We start from the raw sequence: 19,921 nt of genomic DNA, 5'->3' as shown, positions 1-19,921 counted from the left end.
TTTATCATACTTTATCGTTGCTTAATCGTTAAAGTGTGTATGTTAGAATCACGTTTGCTTAATTCGTGATTGTGCTTAATCCGTTTGCTTTATTTGGAAAATAGGAATGAAACCTTATAATGTCAATTTCGCTTGTTAAATTGTGTTGTAATCGGTAGGGGAATAGAATCCGCTTGGGGGATTGAAGTTTATTAAACCAATGATAAGTCGGTAACCGAATCAGTAGAATTGTCATTTTATCTTATTTACATAATCACTTATTTTAATCACTTTTTCACTCTATTATATTAAATTGAAACTGAACCAACCCCCCCTTAATTTGATTAGTTAATATAATACAAGAATCCTTGTGAGACGATAATCTGAGTTAATTTGTCGTTGTACTACGTTTTTGAAAAACAACTCGTTTTTTATCCGCGCGCGACAGCGGATCACCTTGCAATATGCTTCGACGTTTAGATTGAAGGGCATGCCCTTGATCTCCAGGGTATGGAGGGTTATCCATAGTGTTCTATCCTTTTGGTTTAAATTCCTCCCATGTTTGACATGCCCCTGATTGAGATGTGACCCAAGTCGATTGAACCTTAAGATGAATGCCCCTAGTTAATAGGATCCTTGATTGTATGCCCCTGTAATCCTTGAAATTTTGCCCCTGTTTAGGAGAACCCTCTGAACGTGATTCCCCCATTCAAGAGTCTTTATTAGAAGTGATCGCCCTTGATTAACCAATTTCGAGATCTCCTTGATGCTAAGTGTATATTCGTAGACGATGTTGTACCATTTGATAAGTAACTCTAATGCGATGCGTATGCAAGTTTTGAAATTGAAGTTCGTTATGAATTAGGACTGGATGATTAGAAATGAATGTTTGAAGAAGCGCAGTGGTTAGGAACAGTTTTAACAACCCTAGGAGCCAGTATAACAAAATCCTGCTTAATATGCTTTCGTAGTTAACCTTGCCTCAATTAGGACTTTTGAATGTTGTAACTTGGCTTGGTTCATGGTTTAAGAAACAATGGATAAAAGGCTCAAAATTTTATTTACCCCACCCCTTTCTCCTTGATGTTCTCCTGTGTCGCACGCTCGCGAAAAATGAACAGAGTTGCCACCAATATATTTATCCCATAAGGGAAAGGAATATCAGAAAACCTAACATAGGAAGGAACAAGGTCTTGCGACCAGAGAATCAAGGTACGGAAGTCGGTTATGCGAGGGGAAGGTATTAGCACCCCTCGCGCCCATCGTACTCGATGGTATCCACCTATGTTTGTTTCTATCTAAAGGGTGTGTACTATGTCTATGTCTATATGCGAATGAATGCAAAAGAAATACGGGGAAAAGAAGGAATTATTTACAAATGTGCTCGTTCAAGCCCCGCGACTTGATGCCTACGTATCCTTTTCAGGAATCAGAGCGCCGTAGTTCGGCTCCATACTTTTGTTTGTTTTTGTGTTTTTTAGTTGGGCGGAGTTAACGCTCGCGCTCTTGCATAAGGGGACAGCCTAGGATGCAATAGAGCGGAGATAACAATGCCCTTAAGAAAGGAGAGAAAGAGAGAGAGTTTGAGTGTTTCGAGGAAATCCCTAAAGCAAGGGAAACTCGAGTTACTCTTTGGTTTGTGTCTTTTAGAATTTGGGAACTTACGCCCGAATGGAACCCTAAAGCAAGGGAAATCCAGGCACTCGAATGATTCCCTAAAGCAAGGGAGATCCAAGCTTCCATTCCCTTTTTAAGAATTTTCACTTTGATTATTAGTGTTTTAAGTATTTTCTTTGTATTTTTTAATGGGAGTTTTATTCAAGCATTTATTAGATGTTTTAGTGTTGTAAAAGAAAAAGGATGAAAAGAGGGGGACTAGCCTAATTTCTAAGCCTAGAGTTATTCTAATCTAAGTCTATACAAGGGAATCAAAATGTTAACATGGGATAGGTTCTAAAAGGAGTAATAAAATGGTACTAACAAAATAGACCTAAAATAAGGCCAAAAACAAGTTCAAAAATCACACAAGAATTATACAAAAATAACATGAACATAGCACAAAAACAATTCAGGCATTAATGCAAAATTAAACTAAAACTACTATTTTTTATGAGTTTTTAATGTGAAAGTTTTTATGTCAACAATTACCTAAAAAATCCAACAAATTTTAATGGTGATTATGATTTTTACATCGACTAAAAATTCTAAAGACTATTATGGAAATGAACCTAAATCTACAAATTTTAATGGAGTCAGGGGGTTTAAGTGTGAAAATAAGGTGCAGGGAGGAAATCAGGCGTAGGCCCACGCAAATAGGCCCAGAATGACCTTTTTTTGTTGCTGAGTTCAATCATGACCAAAAATGGAGAAGGTGAGTGGGCTCTATGGGGGGTGTGCATAGTGATAGGCCCGATGGTATTTTGATCCAGTTCAGATTCATTATTCAGATTTTTAGTAATAATAAACAAAACAAAAAAATAAAAAGAAAAGAAAAGAAAATAAAGAAAGGGGATTAGAGTTTCACGTTGTGACCTCTGAGCTTTCACGAACTCACTTCTCTCTCGTCTCGGACCCTCGCGACTGCGGCAGCACTTCTCCTCCAATCAATATCTCCGGCCACCGTGATTCAATAGCAGCGATATGTCGTCTCTCTGCCTCGCGTCTCCCTCGTCTCAATTTCTTTGTTTGAAGTATGCGCACCAAGCTGTGAGGAGACCGGAGAGGAGAGTCTTTGCTCCCTGTGTACGCTTGAATCGTGCGAAATAAACGCGACGACGATGGTCTTCCGGTGAGTTTTCGATTATCCTATTAATTTGGATTCGATACTTCTTCTTCTTCTTTCTGTGATTTTTCTTTGTACGAATTCTGAGTTGTGAAGTTGCTCTGCGCGTGATTAATATGAGATCGATTGGCCGTTTGTTGTGTTCCGAGATTGACGTGAGTGGAGAGTAGAGTGTTGGGGATGATGATGCTTAGAGGTGGTGAGGTTGCAGTGAGGCGGTGGCTGAGCTCAACTGATAAGAGCTTCAGATGTTGAAGCTCCATCAATGGTGGATCGGTGAGCTTTTGGTGGAGGTAAGGGAGAGAGATGAATGATGAAGAAGGTGATGGAGTTGCAGAGATGAAGATGATGATAGGTTGGATGTGAGAAAATGGTGGAAGAAATGGTGTGAAGCGATGATTATGGTGCGTGAAGAAGTGTAGGAATGAATGGTTCAGTTATATAGAGATGGGGGTTTGAGAATTCAGTTAGAGGTGAGTGGATGAGAGCCCTTGGATTAAGGTTTTCTGTTATATGATCTGAGGGTGAGGATTTAGTCGGTTAGAGCTGTTTAGAGAGTTTGTTATTTCTGTTTTGGGTGTTTTTGACAGTTATAGAATTGGTTAGGAGGTTAAGAGGTTGTTAGGAATTGAGACAAGTTAGTTACCAAATAGTTTGGGCGGTTACTTATTCTGTTAGAAGTTAGTTTTGAAATTCTGTTGTCAATTTTCTGATGAATTGGAGTGTGGTTGAGGAGGGTTGATTTTGTTGTGAGGTTTCTGTAATGGATAGGTTAGTAGTTAGGAAATCTGTTAGAGAAATCGGTTAGGTTTTTGAGAATTGCCTAGGTTATTAGAAAGTGGTTAGAGAACTGTTAGGGAATCAGTTAGAAATCGGTTAAGGAACTGTTATATCAGTTAGAAGCTGAGTTAGTTGAAATGAAAACTGTTAGAAGGTGAGGAAAAGTTAGTTAGGGGAATGGTGGTTAGTTTTCGAAGGTGTTTATGTATGGCTGCAGGGCTTTATCTGTGTAGTCATTAGGTTTTGAAGGAAACTGTTAGTAAAGTACTGTTGAGTGATTAGAGATTTTGAAGTGTATGGGGCTGCTGCTGTTTTGTTCAAAGTTGCAGGGGCTGCAATTTGTTGTATGTGAGTTTGACTGAATGTGTGACTGTTAGAGGAAAAGTTGGTTTTTGTACCATGGCAAATTTGGTTATGGTTTTCTTTTTTATATGATGAACATGGGGTTGTATGTGTGGACTTCTCACTTGGGAATTTCTTGAGCAGGATTGACTCTGTTAGATATGGAACTGTTTTTTTTGGACTTGCAGGCATGTAGTTTATGTATGTGAATTGCAGGATAGTTATAGTATTTGGAATTCTGTTATGTGGCTTTGTACTGTTGATGAAGTTTGAAACCTGTTGGAGATTGTGAACCGGTTTGTGTATCGCCGACTCGGTGTTAATTGTTTCTTTTCTGGTTTTTATTTGCTGAACTGATCCTTTTACTTGTGTAGGAACTTGATTTAATTGCAGACTGGTTCATGAGTCGATACGATTCAATTTTGTGGCGCGGTTTCGGACTGACAAATGGTTTGTTTAGTAAGTGTATGTAGTTAAACTGTTAGTGAAACTGTGGGAATTTTCTGTCATAGCTCATACTGAAAAGTTTGAAATGTATTTTGTGGTGGACCGATATGTTGCAGGGCTGAGCATGAACAAAAGGCAAATGGTGTGAGGTCATGAAGATGGGACAAAGGGTTTGAAGGATAATGTTTGAAGAGTAGGTTTAGGGATGGAGAATAGATCCATGATCAAAATAGGATGTAGTTTTTTTGTGTAAAATATTTTTGGTGATGTAATGTGAAAGTTTTCTGTAATGGTTTATGACTTGTGCTCATTTGACTCATACAGTAGAATAGGACTTTTTGGATATGATTGAAAGTGTAATGTGAAAGAACTTTGTAAAAGGGCACTGAATGGTATATTCTTTTTGTATGATTTTTCTGTATTGGGTATTTGACTTTTGTAATTTGAATGTGGACCTTTTTGAATATTATGTAACATGAGTTGAACTTGTGTATTGAAATTTTGACGTGGTTATTTTGAATCGGAATTTGATAGTTTGAATCGAACGCTTGAATGATGATCGGTATTCACATGACTTGGGCTTGAAACTTGGATGATAATGAACATAAATGTATAGATTTTGAATGAATGGTTGAATGAATTTGAATGGAATTTCACCAATGCCTAACAAATCTTTTTGATGAATAATCATGCACGTCTTAGTCTTGTAACGGGAATACCAAGCACTTTCGATTACTCCTCTCTTTTTTATGCAAATCCATTTCAAGTCTTTAAGAATAAACTCAAGTCCACTCTAACTTGTATTGCAAGCAACAAGTAAAAATGATGAGAACCAAACTTCTCTGATCAAAATGAATCCACAAGTTCATCTCTCATGCCATGAATCACATCGGTATTTCAATCCACCATAACAATAGTGCATCGAAGAATCCTCGAGGAAGAAAGTATTGAAGCACATAAGGACACCTCGACATGAAATCCAACAAATCTCTGATGAGTCAACGATTGTAGACATTGTGTATAAGAACCAGTCTTTTTGCCTCTGATGAACCTTCATGGAGGAAAACCTTGTAGCTTTAGGAGAAAGAAGTTCACCCTGAACGACATACAAAAACCATAGCTTCCAAGATCCTTGATCCCACGCTTTTTTTTTTTTAGATATTTTATTTGATGAATGAATGAAAAGTCATGTTAATGGCCTAGTGGAGGTATGCAGATGAAATGTAAAGCTAAGTCAGTTAAAAATTAAGGGTAGGACAAATTTGGGGTATGATAGCTGCCCCTATTTAATCGTCTTAAACCTGAAGGTGAGATTGGCGCTAGCCTTTCGAACATTCGAGGTGGAAGAAGATTAAATATCAAGACCAGAAATTTGTCCTGAAAGAGAAGTGTAAGTGTCATCCTTATTTTTTGTTTTTGATATCTGCTGGGGAAAGAGAAATTTATTCTTTTTTTCTGGTGGAAAGATTTTCGGTGAGCAATGGTTGAATGGGGAAAGAGAATAATGACTTGCTGGGGATTGGAAATTGGTTTTACAGTAGGAAATTATGGATGAATGGTGGTTGTCAGGCGAGAACTGACTTCACCTAGGATCAAAAATGAAAGAAATGATTTGCCAGGGCGAGGACTGGACTTTGAAAAAGTTTGCCAGGGCAAGAACTGGACTTTGAAAAAGTTTGCCAGGGCGAGAACTGGACTTTGAAAAAGTTTGCCAGGGCGAGAACTGGACTTTGAAAAAGTTTGCCAGGGCGAGAACTGGACTTTGAAAAAGTTTGCCAGGGCGAGAACTGGACTTTGAAAAAGTTTGCCAGGGCGAGAACTGGACTTTGAAAAAGTTTGCCAGGGCGAGAACTGGACTTTGAAAAAGTTTGCCAAGACGGGAATTGGGCTTTGAAAAAGGTTTGCCAAGGTGGGAATTGGACTTTGAAGAATAATTACCAGGACAGGAACTGGATTTGGAAAATAATTACCAGGACAGGAACTGGATTTGGAGAGATGATTACCAGGACGGGAACTGGGTTTTGAAGTGATTACCAGGACGGGAACTGGATTTGGAGAGTTTTGCCAGGACGAGAACCAGGGCTTTGACTTGATTTGCCAGGGCGAGAACTGGGCTTTGGAATTGTTTGACTGTTGGAAGGTAAAGGATTCACAACACGGGGGTTGAACCTGAAAAGTTTTCCCATACGGGGGAAGGGACCACGGAGACTAGTGACGACTAGACTCGATCAAAAGACATAATCACGAAGATGTTGATGCTTGCGAAGCATAAGAATTACATTAATCCCTCAGGCCAAAGGCGGGGTGTAACTCTTCAAGAGTGGCAATCGTTCGAATTGCCACACACCAAGTATGGTTATTCAAATGATTGAAAAATGAGATGGGTTGAATGCCCATCCTCATTCGCACTCTAAGCTGCACGCAGCATACGGGAAATAACCTTGGAGACAACGATTTTGATGAAGAAAGACATTGTGTCTGATCCACACTAGAGAGAAAAGATGACACTTCTTCTGGGGATATACATTACTTCGTACCTTCTGGGTACATATAAACTGGCTTATGCATTGATGCATGTTTGAATTTTCAATGGCGTAATGCTCCATTTTGATGGATATGCTACGCTTTTGAGGATGCAATGTTATATGCAATGAAAACTATATGCAAGGTGCCAAATAAAGGCCTTAGTGAGGTAAACACCAGGGAGAATCCCCTTAGTGTTAAGAATTATGTACAGATGCCAATAGATATTGGACTTTTACTTGCAAGATGCCCCTTCTGGTTGTTGACTTGAAGAATAAATTCTGACTTCTCACCATGTGCCATTGCTTGGAAGATTTTTAACTTGAGGAGATTCCCTCGATTCACCACGTCGGGGATGAGAAATTCAGGTAAGGAGCCTTGATTAGGGAAGTCGAACAACTCTTAGGAGAAACAAACTCCTATACTTAGGGAGAGCAATACAACTCAGGAGATTGTGCCCCAAGATTCATGGACTATGAAGGAATTTGCCCCAAAGGATCCTTGGAGAGATTTGTCAAATCTCGACGTAATTGCCCCAGATTGGTTGAACCCAAGAGAGATTCCTCGACTTGATTGCCCCAGATTGATGGAAGCTTGAATGGATGCCTCAGTTGACAGAGTCTTCACACAACTTGCCCCTTGGAGTAGTCAGCCTTTGAAGTGAATGGCTCATAGAATCGATCAACTCTTTCTGCAGTTGTTCATTGTTTAATCTTCCTTGATGTCAAGTATTTATTCACAAGTAAAAGATATTTGTTTTGAAGATGATAATCTTAATGCAATGCTTATGCTAGCTTCGAAATCAGGATTAAAACAAAGTTGTGACATTCAGTGTTTAAATTATTTGTCATATCGATATCAACATAAATGGTAAGCAAACATCTAGGAGTCAGTTTTACGCAACTTAAATGTGGTGTGCTTTCGAAATAAACCCTGCTTCAATTAGGTCTTTTAAGGGTTGTAACGCGGCCTGGTTCACGGTTTTTAGAAAGAAAGGATTTAAGGCTCAAAGTCTATCCTAACCCACCCATTCTTCGTGATGTTCTCCAGTCCTAAGTTCAACTTTATCTGATACGAGCGTTCATTCTTCAAGAGGAGTTTGAGATGATTGAGGAACCAATGAAGTCTTCTTGGACATGGCAGTCACTCACTTTCTTTTTTGGTGTCTGATCACACGACTTTGTTCTTTTGATCCTTGTTTTTCGCTTCTGCTTTGCCTTTCTTTTTTTGTTTCCCTGATTTTTGCCTGGACAAATTCTTTTGAATTTTATTTTGGAGTCCAGCGGAATGCCCTAATTTTTGCCTAAGTCACTTATTTTCAAGTTGTTGACTTAGCGGGCTCTTTTTCTCTTTTTTTTTTCAATCCTTTCTTTTTGTTATTGTTGAACAAGTCGTGTGATCCTGAATCTCTGAATTTATTGGAAATGAGTGACTTCCTGAGTCTTTGATTGATGAGGGGTTACCATTGTGGCATTGACTTTCCTCAACCTTTTGAAAGATAACCATTGTTGTATCCTTGGACGGACACTCCTGATGAATTTTGATTGCTTGATCAGATTAATTGAATGCTACCCTGCCCCTGGGTTAAATGTGAGAGTTTTTTTTTTTGTATAAAAAAGGAACTCCTACTTCTAGGCTCAAAGGGGTTAACGAGGGTTGCACTCCCTTATATCTCCAGTGTTTGGGGATTTGAAACAATGCCTGTACATCCTCAGCGGGGTTTTATTCAAAAGCACACAATTAGAGATTTTTGCATTTGTATTATTTTTCATCATTCTCCTTTTGATGTTTTTTGCTTAATCAAGAGTTTGATATCGATAGACAGAAATACATGAGTGAACACGAATGGATTGATTCGAAACCAGCATATGCAATGCATTTTTATTTTCATTAAAACAAATGAGTTTTACATGGAAGTAACATTTAACAAAACAAGGAAAACTACAAATGAGAATGCAGAAATGAATTGATGATTGCCATAGTAGAGGAGGCTTGACTCCGTCTGGACTTGTTGATCTTGAATACTTTTGGCAGTTCTTTCCAAACACTTCGGATTACCTCAAAAGAAAAACTTCATCAAAGTCACCCAAGAGTTGCAAATTTTGCCTTACTTTAGGGATTCGAGCAGTGCGGGTGATGCAATGCTCAAGATAAGAGTACGTCTTGCTTATCCCTCGTGCGGGAGCCCCAAGCATAGATGTTGGAATAGTAATCGCCATCATAAATGGAAGGAATCTTGTATGGTCATTAAATTGAGGAGATCTACTTGTGGTGAAGAAGACCCAATACTCGAATCTTAACCAATTGAAGTTCCAACAAACAGGGAAGCGAATGAGAACAAGGCAATAGAATCATGTCAATTTATTTATCATATTCTTCTTGTCTCTGTTAACAAACGAAGGCCAATGAGAGGGAAATTCCGAGAAGAGGCAACTAGGGTATGAAGCAAAACCTTGAGAAAGAGAAGCGTTGTGTAGAACACTCTTGATTACCACTTGGAAGAAGATTCTGATGAAATCACCTAGGAATTTGTAGTGCTTTAAGGGATTCGAGCAATGCAAATAGTACAATGCTCAAGATAAGAGTACGTCTTGCTTATCCCTCGATCGGGAGCCCCAAGCAACTTCCACACATGCACAAGAGATGATTACCAATTTAGCTTCAATATCCATCATTAGGAGTGAGTAAATGACCCTTGCAGTTTTTGATATCAGGCACTAGGCACAAACCAACAACATTTGAATCAGTGGCGTCACGACTTTTTATGGCTTTCAATCTTTTCTCCAAGAGGTGGAACCTTTTGTCAACTTCAATACTCGGAAACTTGAAGACCTCAATGATGTGAATTCTCCTTACCAAGAATAGGAATCTCAACATTATTTCAACATTCTGATTCATAAGACCTTCTCATGGGGGGAGATTAACATTTGCGTTTGGCCTCTGAGGAACTTGTCTCAATTCTTCTTGTCAAAGAGAAAACGCTTGAATAACCTCCATGCACTGATTCATGTTAGTCTCCATTTCTGTTCTCATCTCATTCAAAAACCTCACGGAGTTGTTCCATAGTTGATCTCGGAGCTTGTGACGGTGAGAAGTCAAATCCGTTGTTGATCTCGAAATCTGAGTAGAAAGGGTCCCACAAGCTTCTGATAAAACCATGAGATGCATGATAGTATGAATGCATGTTTCATTTATGAGAGATCCTAAAGTTTTTTTTTCACCTTTTGTTTTGTTCTCTTATTTTCTTTTTTTTTGAATCAAAGCTTCATTTTGTATAGGATATCTTTTCTCTTTTTCTATTTTCTATTTTTCCTTTTTTTTTTTGGAAATAGACTTTAGGATCTTCCATGAATGGAGTGGATGAAGCAATGATGTTATGCAATGCAAAAGCATGGGATCAAGGTCCATATAATCTTAGTAGCATCTGTGCAATCTCTGGATAACTGATGTGAAACCTCCGTACAGGCCAAATGTCACAGGATCAAAGGTTCGACGCCTTTTTGAATACCAGAATATCAAGCACCATGAGAACAGACCAAATAAAGGTCCGACCTCAAATATGAAGAGCCAAAGGTATGTAGGAGTCAAGGTTTCCTGTCCCACCCCAATCTCACAGGTATGTAGTCTAGACACGGACAAGTGGTCCCTAATGGTCACTAGGGTCTACAGTTCCCATGGGGTACAAAGTGTTTGAGGCAACAAGCGTGCCAGACACAGTGTTCCAAGAAAGAACCTCGCCTAGTTGTGGTACCCCATGTCAAGCTCGATCGTAGCAAGAGCCACGGGAGTCAACATGAGCATCCACGCTAATCCTATGTGTCACTGGCCTGGGTAGTGGGCCTTTTACCTCACAAAAACCCCCCACCTGCAAAACAACGCAGAAAAATATGTGGCCCCCACGGGGACCCATAATATAGTCCAGATGTATGATGTGCAAGCAGAAATAAACATGATATGCAAGCAGAAAATAAACATGCAAACATATATACAAGATATAGACATAAAACAAATAAACACCCAATAAAAGAAATAAACAAAGGCTAGGATCGACTCGCTAAGAATGGACCCGCAATAGGTCTAGCAACATCCCCAGCAGAGTCGCCAGCTGTCGCACGCTCGCGAAAAATGAACAGAGTCGCCACCAATATATTTATCCCATAAGGGAAAGGAATATCAAAAAACCTAACAAAGGAAGGAACAGGGCCTTGCGACCAGAGAATCTAGGTGCGGGAGTCGGTTACGCGAGGGGAAGGTGCTAGCACCCCTCACGCCCATCGTACTCGATGGTATCCACCTATGTCTGTTTCTATCTAAAGGGTGTATAACTATGTCTATGTCTAAATGCAAAATGAATGCAAAATGTAGGGAAAATAAGAATTGTACTCGCACGGGCCCTACCCCGCTGCCTACGTATCCTTTTCAGGAATCAGAGTTACCGTAGCTCGGCTAAAGATTTTATGTTTTTTTTTGTGTTTTTAATTGGGCGGAGTTAACGTTCGCGCTCTTGCATAAGGGATCGACCTACGATGCGTACGAGCAGAAATAACATTGCCCTTAGGTGCCAACGAGGCAAAAGAAAAAGAAATTATTGGTTTGTGTCTTTTAGGGTAGATGAGTGATGAACAGTTCCCAATATCGGGCCACTCACCACTTTCTCTACTTTGCTTTAATTTCGAACCATTGTTAGGTGTTTTAGGTGTTTTTGGTTGTGTGTTTTTTAAGGGAATTTACTTGCGATTTGAATCACATAAAAATGTATAATGATCGAGAAGCAGATTAGGGAATGAATCCCACTCACTTCTATCCCATTATATAATGTTCAAGAAACAGATTAGGGAATAAATCCCACTCATTTCTATCCCATTAATTAATGTTCGAGAAACAGATTAGGGAATGAATCCCACTCATTTCTCTCCCATTAAGTAGTGACCGAGAAACAGATTAGGGAATGAATCCCACTCATTTCTATGCCACTAAGTGATTGAGAAACAGATTAGGGAATGAATCCCACTCATTTCTCTATCACTTTCTTAATGTGATTCGGATCTTCCTTTTATTAAGTATTTTAAAAGTTGAAAAGAAAGAGAATGCAATAGGGAACTAATCCTAAATTCTAATCTAAGTTGTCTATACAAGTCTAAATCCTAATGTTAACATGGGATAGATTCTAAAAGAAGCATACAAGGGGTATAACAACATAGGCCTAAAATAAGGCCAAAAATACAAGCAATAAAATTACACAAGCATCGTACAAAAGTAACATGGAACTAGCACAAAAACAATTCAAGCATTAATGCAAAATTAAACTAAAATATTACTATTTTTATGGGTTTTTTAATGTGGGGATTTACATGTCAAAGTTAACCTAGAAACTACCATTTTTTATGAGTTTTCTAATGTCAATTAAATGTCAAAACTAACCTAAAAAATTCTACTATTTTTATGAGATTTTTGTGAAAGAGAAATGAATTATAAATCAAGCAAAAAAAGGGACTAAAACCATAAGCCTAAAACTAATATTTTTTATGAACATTTCTATGCCAATTATCACCTAAAAATATAACAAAATGTTAAAGGTTTTATCATGTTTTTATCAACTTAAAAATAATAGAAAAAACTATTGTCAAGTGAACCTAAAATCTAAACATTTTAATGGAGTCAGGGGGGTGCAAGTTAAATCAGGGTGCACATGCAGTAATTCGCTGGGCCCAAGGGAATGGCCCGATATAGTTTTTGTTCATGTTCTTCTTAGCACACCAAAAATGGTGCGTATGGGCCTCCTGGGGAGTGTAGGGAGTGATTCGTTGGTCCAATGATCTTGTAATCCAAATCCATGGTTTCTTAATCAGATCTTACGATTCAATTAAGTCTCTATTATTTATTCATGTTAACAGTTAATCATGCTAATAAAACAGGATTAGTGGAAACTGAATCAAAAGAGGATTAGGGTTAAGAATTGTGACCTTTCAACTTTCAGAGACGTGTTCTTCTTCCTTCTCTCTCGCTCAAAACGCGGCGGCCGGAGAACTATCGCGAGTTCTCCTTCTTCGGCGAACAACGACCGCTCTCATCTCCCCACCGATAGCCTCTCGCCTCCCTCGCATTGCATATCTCTCTCACTCGCGGCGGTTCTCACCATCTCGATCTCATCTCGACCGAATCAAGCTCGCTCACATCTCCGATCAACTCAAACATCTCCGCAACGACCTGAAAACTCAAATTTCTCCGACGAAGGATCGGTCTACTTCTTCATACTTCTAACTGCTGATCTGATGCGCTATGGATTGCGAGTTGTAATGTTGGTTGATGCAGCCAAGGAACGTTGTCGAAGACGTGCGTTGAAGATTCGCGTGGTGATATCCAAATTGCAGATGCGACACGTGAAGATTATGATGACGAAGCCTGCAGAGTTATGGTTGAAGCATGATGAAGATGATGAGAGAAAGATGAATATGCGAGATCCAGAGAAGTTCGTTACAAAGTTTCGTTACAGGTATCGATCTCCTCCCTCTTTTTTCTCTTTGGTTCTGTATAGTTTTCTATTTGGGAGATGATGATTCTTTCTGGTGTTTTCTTTGTGATCGTTGAATTGAGGAAGATGATTATTGAAGATCGGAGAAGATTGTGATTGAAGATTGAGAAAGAGAAATTGAAGAAGGTTGGAGATGAAGCGTGAGGGAGGAGGGAATTCAGAAGTTCTGATTTCAGAGAAGTTTGTTACCGATTCTTTTTGTGAGTCTTCAATTCTGTTATACGGTTCTTCATTTTGTTCTGTTCTCCTTCTCTTTTTCTGAGTTTCTTTTGGTGATTTGATGAAGGTTGGAACAGAGATGAAGATTAGTTGTAGAGAATGAAGATGAGAAGAAGGGAATTGGATGATAAAGATGGTGATGAATGAAGGTTCAGAGAGAATGGTGATAGTTTGTGGAGAAATGGTGAAGAATGAATCGAGAGAGTCCATGAGAATGATGGAGAAGCTCTTATATAGAGGTTGGTTAATCCTCCTTTTCTGTTATATTTCAGTTTTTGATTCTTCTCCTCCCTTCTCTTTTTTTATTCTGTTATTTCTGTTATTGGTTATAGGTTAGGAGTTTGTTAGATTCGGTTGGGAAATGTTAGCATTGGTAACTGCTTTTTGGGAGTTAGTTATAGGTTAGGATTCTGTTTTTGTATTCTGTTTTGAAGATTGGTAAAAAAACAATTATGCAGGGCTGGTTTGAATTTGTGAGGTGCAGAACCATATGGCTGAAATGATATTTCTCTGATTTTTCTCTCTTTTTGTGTATTGAATTGATGCAAGGCTGATTTGGGATAGCTTGTGTGTGAATTGATTTGTGTGACTGGTTTATTGCAGGCATGGTTTTGGTTGTTTTAAGTTTTGTTTATGTCGATCCTGATGCAGGTATTTGATGGTTATGCTGTTTTTCACATGCAGGCAGCAGGTTGGTTCAAGGATCATGGGAAAAAAGGAGGCTTGGACATTGGTGATGCTCATGGGATGACAGGGAATTGTTGGTGATGAAGATGGGAGCAGGGGTATGGCTTGAAGATAACATGAAGGAAGTCAAAGTTTTAGAACATTAGGGTTAGATTCTAGTTGTGTAAATTCCCTTTTGTAATGTACTTGATTCTTGGATATGAACTGAATTTACTTTGTAATGTGTGGACTTGGAATGTTGTAATGGTGACCAAATAGTGGATTAGAATTCAAGTGAACGTTGATGGAGTGTGATGAATGTACTCTTTTTTTGTTGTAGACTCTTTCGTAATGTATCATTGTGGACATGGTAATGGCCGAATATCGTAATGAAGTTCTTTTTCTTTCAAATGAATGTAACTATTATTCTCTTCCTTTTCATTTTCTTTGAATTGTAATCCAAGTCTTTTGGTCAAAGGTCAAAAGTTCTGAAAAGTCAATTGTTCCTATTTTGTACGTTTTCTTTTAGATCTTCCATTTTCATTTGGCGACCCTTTATTAAAACGAATCCCGTATTGACTTTGAAGCAACATGTGACAAGCTTTAACTTTGAATTCAAAAATTTGCATTTCCCTCCTAAATGTACAAATGAATCTTCTTGTACTTCTTTCAAATTGTAACTTGAACAAACATCATAAAACAAGAGCCCAAGATGATTCATTATGAACTTCAGTAACAAAGTTGACCGTCCATGGTTGACTTTGACTAAGTTGAAATTTTGCCAAATGTTTTTAACAACTGAAAGTGGCCCAATACCTTCTTCAAACAAATGAATGCACACTCCTTTGGCGAAGCTTCAAACGGATAGCTTGTATTCCAAGTAATCAAATGAACCAAACTTTGAATTGGAGAATAAACTAAATGACACAATAAGATGATCATAGGAACAACCCTGAAAATCCACCAGTTGACACAATCACAGCGAAAGGAACCTTAATCCACGATTAGTTGAAAATTCAACAGAAACAAGCCTGCACAAAGTATGAACTTCAAGCCATGTGAAACCTCAGCTCTATCTACAACCTCGATCTTTTGCCAAGCTTATTGATTAATGATGTATGTTATGTTAAATGCCCTAATGGAAAGATACACATGAATGCAAAGCCTAAGCCAGTTAATACTAAAGGGGTAGGACAAATTTGGGGTATGACAGCTGCCCCTATTTAATCGTCTTAAACCTGAAGGTGAGATTGGCGCTAGCCTTTCGAACCTTCAAGGTGGAAGAAGATTAAATATCGAAGTACCAGAAATTTGTCCTAAAGAGGAGATGGTGTAAGTGTTATCTTTATTTTTCATTTTTGATATCTGCTGGGGAAAGAGAAATGTTTTTCTTTTTTCTGGTGGAAAAGTTTATGGTAAGGGGTTGAAATGGGGTAGCTTGTAACGTAGCCAAGGTGCCAATACAAGGTTCTCAATGGAAATGATTGTTGTATGAAACTGTGGTTGGAAAATACGGGTTTGATGGAAAGGTAGGACCTACGATCCGTGACTCGAAACTAGGGTAAGGTCAACGGACCTACGACCCACAAGAATTGAAAAAGATGAAAATAAGGTCAACGGACCTACGATCCACGAGAAATGAAAAAGATGGGGATAAGGTCAACGGACCTACGATCCACAAGAACGAAAAAGATGAGGATAAGGTCAACGGACCTACGATCCACAAGAAATGAAAAAGATGGGGATAAGGTCAACGGACCTACGATCCACAAGAAATAAAAAAGATGAGGATAAGGTCAACGGACCTACGATCCACAAGAACGAAAAAGATGAGGATAAGGTCAACGGACCTACGATCCACAAGAAATGAAAAAGATGAGGATAAGGTCAACGGACCTACGTTCCACAAGAATTGAAAAAAAGGATAAACATCAACACTGGGGTTGGAGGACATCAACGCTGAGGTTGGAGCATATCAACACTGAGGTTGGGGAACATCAACGCTGAGGTTGTGAAAGGAAAGGCGTCGACACTGAGGTCGAGGACATCAACACTGAGGTTGTGAAAGGAAAGGCGTCGACACTGAGGTCGAGGACATCAACACTGAGGTTGCGAAAGGAAAGGCGTCGACACTGAGGTCGAGGAAATCAACACTGAGGTTGTGACGAGAAAAGATAAACATCAACACTGAGGTTGTGAATGACGATTGGCATCGACACAGAGGTCGGTGAAGGAATGATAGGCATCAACACTGAGGTTGGACAAGAAAAGGATAGACATCAACATTGAGATTGGAAAAGAAAGGTATCGAAACTGAGGTCAAGGGAAGAAAGAATTAATATCAACACTGAGGTTGGGGATTAGGAATTAGTTTTGAAATGGTTTGCCAGGACGGAAGGCAAAGGATACACAACACGGGGGTTGGATCTAAAAAGTTTTCCCGTACGAGGGAAAGGGACCACGAAGACTAGTGACGACTAGACTCGATCAAAAGACATAATCACGAAGATATTGATGCTTGCGAAGCATAAGAATTACATTAATCCCTCAGGCCAAAGGCAGGGTGTAACTCTTCAAGAGTGGCAATCGTTCGAATTACCACACACCAAGTATGGTTATTCAAATGATTGAAAAATGAGATGGGTTGAATGCCCACCCTCATTCGCACTCTAATTTGCACGCAACATACGGGAAATAACCATGACAAGACTAGAGACGACTAGACTCGACAAGAAGGCGATAGTAACCACTGGGGATTACGGGAATATGGATGCTTACGAAGCATAAGAACTACATTAATCCCTCAGGCCAAAAGGCGGGGTGTAATTCTCCGGAGCGGCAATCGTTTGAATTGCCACACACCAAGTATGGTTATTCAAACGATTGAAAAATGAGATGGGTTGAATGCCCACCCTCATTCACGCTCTGATCTGCACGCAGCACATGGGAAATAACCTCGGAGACAACGATTCTGACGAAGAAAGACATTGTATCCGATCCATGTTGGAGAGAGAAAATGAGACCTCTTTTGGGGATTAAGGATACCAAGTATCGGCACCGTGGCTTTATGAGATTTGTAAGGTAGTAGCAGATATCAATCGGAGTTTGTAAGGATAACATCTCTATGGGGATGGAACGTCGTCTTGATTGAGTGCTGATTTGTATTATCTGGCTTATGCTTTGTATGCATGTTTGAATTTTTCTATGGCGTAATGATCCGCTTTGACGGATATGCTTTGCTTTTGAGGATGCAATGTTATATGCAGTGAACACTATATGCAGGATGCCAAATAAAGGCATTGGTGAGGTAAACACCAGGGAGAATCCCCTTAGTGTTAAGGACCATGTGGAAATGCCAATAAATATTGGACTTTGACTTGTAAGATGCACCTTCTGATTGTTGGCTTGTAGAGTGTAGAATAACTTTTGACTTCTCACTATGTGCCACTGCTTGGAGGATTTTCAACTTGAGGAGATTCCCTCGATTCATCATGTCGGAGATGGTAGATCCAGATAAGGGGACCAGGTTGGAGACGTAGAACAGCTCCTAGGAGAAATAAACTCCTATGCTTGGGGAGAGATCAAATTTCTAGGAGAAATAAACTCCAATGCTTGGGGAGAGACTTTTCTAGGAGAAGCGAACTCCTATGATTAGGGATAAATGATATAACTCATAAGATTGTGCCCCAAGTCTCATGACCCATGAAGGTATTTTCCCTAAAGGATCCTTGGAGAGATTTGTCGAATCTCGACGTAACTGCTCCAGATTGGTTGAACTCAAGAGAGATTCCTCGACTTGACTGCCCCAGATTGATCAAAGCTTGAAGAGATTTATCGACATGATTGCCCTAGATATGCTGAATTTGAGAGGTCAAACCTCGATTCAATTGCCCCTGATTAGGTACATATTACTAGAATCCTCAAGCTTTCCTTGTTTTGAAGTCACACAGAAATGGAGACAACTTTACCACGCTCAAAGGAGTCTTCAAACTCTTCCCCACAGTGTAATCAAAGAATGCATCAACTGTTCATGCCCAACGGATTTCTTTAGAGAACCTGCCCCTTGATGGTCAACATTTGAGATGATTAGCTTTTACTCCTTGGAGTTCTCAAGCCTTCTGCACTCTGACATGATCAAGTTGCTCGCTGATTCTCATCCTTGAAAATTTCCTTGATGTTAAGCACATATTTCACATGCAAAAGAATGTTAATTCTAAGAATGATAATTCTAATGCAAAGCCTATGTTAGTCTTGAAGTTTTAAAACTTTTTATGAAATGAGGTTGCAACCTCTTGTAACTGAATCACTAGTTGACACAACCTCGATTTTTGTGTATGGAAGATAAAACAAAAGTACGATACCAACATGGATATGAGTGTCATACCCCAAATTTGTCCTACCCCTTTACTTCTAACTGGCTTAGGCTTTACATTCATGTACATACATCACTTAGGTCATAATCCATACCCATGCATGCATATCATTGGTATCAATCAAAGACTAGCAGGAAAGAACTTTTGTGGCAAGGAATATCCTACCAGATGTGTGGATCTGAGGTAATCATGTGGCTCTATGTTCATTGAAGCCCTCCTGGATTAGGGTTTTTCTCAATCTCAATTCAAGGCGTTGGTTGAAGGATATTGGCTTGCAAATCATCTGGTTCCTTAGAACAGGGTTTCTTTGACCAAAGTCAACCATTTGACTTTCTGGTCAACAGTTAATCAGGAATGGTTTCTATGTGTGAAAAGCTTCTCATACTGACTATGTGGGTGTGTTTGTTTGACTGGAGGAGATTTAATCGGGAATTTCATCAATAGTCGGAAAAATCAGAACGGTTGACTTTTGGGGTCAAAATCAGAAGAATTATTCAAATATTGACTTTTGGTGGAAAATCAGTCAAGAAAAGTCAAAGAATGGATAAAATCGGGAGTTTGACAAAAGTTGCCAAAAATAGAAAAAATACAAAAATGGAAAGTTTCTCAGACTTAGAAAAATTTCGAAGTTTTGAATCTTGATGGACAGTCCACTTCAGCACCAATTTACACGTGGCAAATGACATTTTTTGGAGAAATGTCCAACATCAAAGTTGTTCCTCTCATGGAGAAGAACAACTTTGTAGTTGGACACTTTTTTATTTGAAGCTTGTATGAAGAGTTAAAGTTGCTTGAAGTTACTGAAAATTCATTCAACCCTAAGTCATAATCCAAGTCACAAGCCAGGTCATGACCAGGCATTTCAGCAAACACATGGCATGCCAAATCTCAAGCCAGTTTTAGAGCTCTACAAAAAAGGCCATGGAAGTAAACGTGGCATGATTCTAATCCTTGATATGTCTTCTTTCCAACAAGCCAGGAATCGAGTTATTTGGGCAAGTATTGAAATAATTATGAGTTCCCAAAGTTGTGTCCTCACAAGACCAACGTCACGCATTCCGGCTAGGCAGAGACCCAAGGCACGCGCGTGACATTTTGTCAAACATCTAAAGGGCCAACTTCAAAGTCCGTTTTAAGGCTCTACAAAGTCCTATTAGGATCAAGCTTGGTTCTAAGGCGTTCTTTGTCATGCCCTCTTTACAATGGCGTTAACATTGGGCCGTTTGGCCTGGCGTAGAAGAAGCCACGTGATCACGAAACCACTGAGCCATGCCTGTC

General features: G+C 39.2%; 1 long non-coding RNA gene across 2 annotated transcripts; it reads left to right on the top strand.

Moving 5' to 3' along the window:
* The first annotated feature begins 2,509 nt into the window (after positions 1-2,509).
* LOC131645918 (uncharacterized) lies at positions 2,510-4,790 on the top strand. 2 transcript variants are annotated; one of them, XR_009297229.1, is made up of 3 exons: positions 2,510-2,767; positions 4,258-4,342; positions 4,447-4,790. It is a non-coding gene; the product is annotated as an uncharacterized LOC131645918 (long non-coding RNA). The 2 variants fall into 2 exon arrangements; XR_009297228.1 differs by having other exon boundaries at positions 4,258-4,348.
* The last annotated feature ends 15,131 nt before the right edge of the window (positions 4,791-19,921 follow it).

Source organism: Vicia villosa, linkage group LG2, assembly GCF_029867415.1.
Source record: "Vicia villosa cultivar HV-30 ecotype Madison, WI linkage group LG2, Vvil1.0, whole genome shotgun sequence".
Classification (NCBI taxonomy): Eukaryota; Viridiplantae; Streptophyta; class Magnoliopsida; order Fabales; family Fabaceae; genus Vicia; species Vicia villosa.
This window is presented reverse-complemented; position numbering and strand designations above follow the sequence as displayed.